Source organism: Dipodomys spectabilis, unplaced genomic scaffold (assembly GCF_019054845.1).
Source record: "Dipodomys spectabilis isolate Male_0828 unplaced genomic scaffold, ASM1905484v1 ptg000565l, whole genome shotgun sequence".
In the NCBI taxonomy this organism is placed as follows: Eukaryota; Metazoa; Chordata; class Mammalia; order Rodentia; family Heteromyidae; genus Dipodomys; species Dipodomys spectabilis.
The window spans coordinates 1,441,495-1,443,291 of record NW_024871242.1 but is presented as its reverse complement, the minus strand read 5'-3'; the positions used below and the strand labels follow the sequence as shown (position 1 = coordinate 1,443,291).

Here is a 1,797-nt window from a genome sequence, read left to right as displayed (position 1 = left end):
AGAAGAATCCATGCAAATTTCTTCTTTCGGATGCAGAAATTAATCGGCTTACTACAGTGCCGAGACTACTTTCCAAAAAGACCGTTCATATGTATACTACAAATGAGGTAAATACACCCTTCTTCATCGGGAAGCCTAGAGTGGACATTTAGACATTGTCCATGAGTTCGTAGCTCAAGGCAGATATTCATGCAAGAATTCTGAATGGCTTGGCACCCCTGCACAGTGCATATATGTGGAATAATACCAGAATGGATTCTTTCATACTTCATCATGATGCAGATACCAATCCCCAAACTAAAGGCCTCTTTACCCCCTTGAATATTGTTGCTGGGGATAGAAATAGCAAAGATATGCTGTATCTCCTTCTGTTGAACCATGATATCAAACCGGGTCTGAAAAACAACTTGGAAGAAACCTCATCTAATATTGCCAAAAGGATAAGTATGTATCACTACCTCTTTGAAGTTGTGGAAGGCTGTACAAATTGTTCTCCTACGTAGTAATGGTTTGGTTAAGTTTCTTAAATTTCAAAAGTGCCAGTCCATCCTTTGTGGCCCTACAAAATATTTTCATAATACAAAACAACAGCAATATCTTAATTTAAAAATTTATGGATTCCATGGTATTCTTCCACGTGAATTGCCTGACTTTGATGTCAAAATGTATTCAAGAGTTGTTTGTATGCATCTATAATGATTTCTGCAGAGTTTGTGATTTTTTAATTTTATCTTATCTGTTGAATAGTATAGAAATTAAAGATATTCCTGGTGCTTGTCTGAAAAAACTATCTATGATTGTATAAAGTCCATAATCTATTTCATTGTCTTCTAGATATAATACTTTGAAGTCTACATTGTTTTATAATATATAGGTTCATTAATAAATGTGTCCTTTAAGATTACATTCCATGTAGAAAAGGTTTAAGATTCCTTTTTACCTAGGTCCTTATATTATTTTATTTCTTTGGGATAAAAAGATAATGTTATCTAATTTCAAGTATTGTAAATGTTATGCTATGTAAGGACCTTTTGAAGGTGAAGATTTAATACACTGATGTCAAACTAACCTTTAATTCTATGAATTACAGGTTTTGTTACACTTGTATTTTTGTAATCTACTTTTTAATAACTGTTTTTCATTTCTTGCATTTGAAGAATGAAAAATATGGAATACTTCACAAATTTTCATACCATCATTGTGCAAGTGCCATGTTAATCTCTGTATTGTTGTCATTTGTGTAGACCTGCTGCTGAAGCATGGAGTATCCTCTTAATTTAAGTAGCTAACGATGCAATCTTTATACAGGCATATATCCTTGGTTGCCTATTTCTAACAAGGAACCCTTATTGTTACTAAAAATGCTATTGATCTTATTTCTCTAAATTTCTGTGTATTGTTTGGTCGATTGCTCACATTTGAAATTTTTTGTCAATGATTATTTTGTCGTTTTCATTTTAAATTTGATCATATTTTGAAGCCTTTATAGCTAAGTCCAAAGGTAATGGCTTTTCAAGTACTTATCTATCAACTGAGTTAGCTTTGTGGAGCTAATGAATTCAAAGTAAGCCTTGCTTAAGAGCTTCTTCTAAACTTCTGCAGCTTAAAATTTCCTAAATGTGGTCTCAGTGGTACAAATGTCTTTCTAACCCTTTACCCTTCTTCCATGTAGGAACAGACCAACCAGAATATCTTACCCTGACAGCATAGATTGTTTTACTGGAACAAAACTAATCTTAGTTACAAGGATTCGTGGAGAGATGAACACTTCAGACCTAATTGTTCAGAATAGAAGGT

At 33.2% G+C, this 1,797-nt stretch overlaps 1 pseudogene; it reads right to left on the bottom strand.

Moving 5' to 3' along the window:
* Nucleotides 1-1,161: 1,161 nt before the first annotated feature.
* LOC122100125 lies at nt 1,162-1,261 on the bottom strand (annotated as a pseudogene).
* Nucleotides 1,262-1,797: the final 536 nt, after the last annotated feature.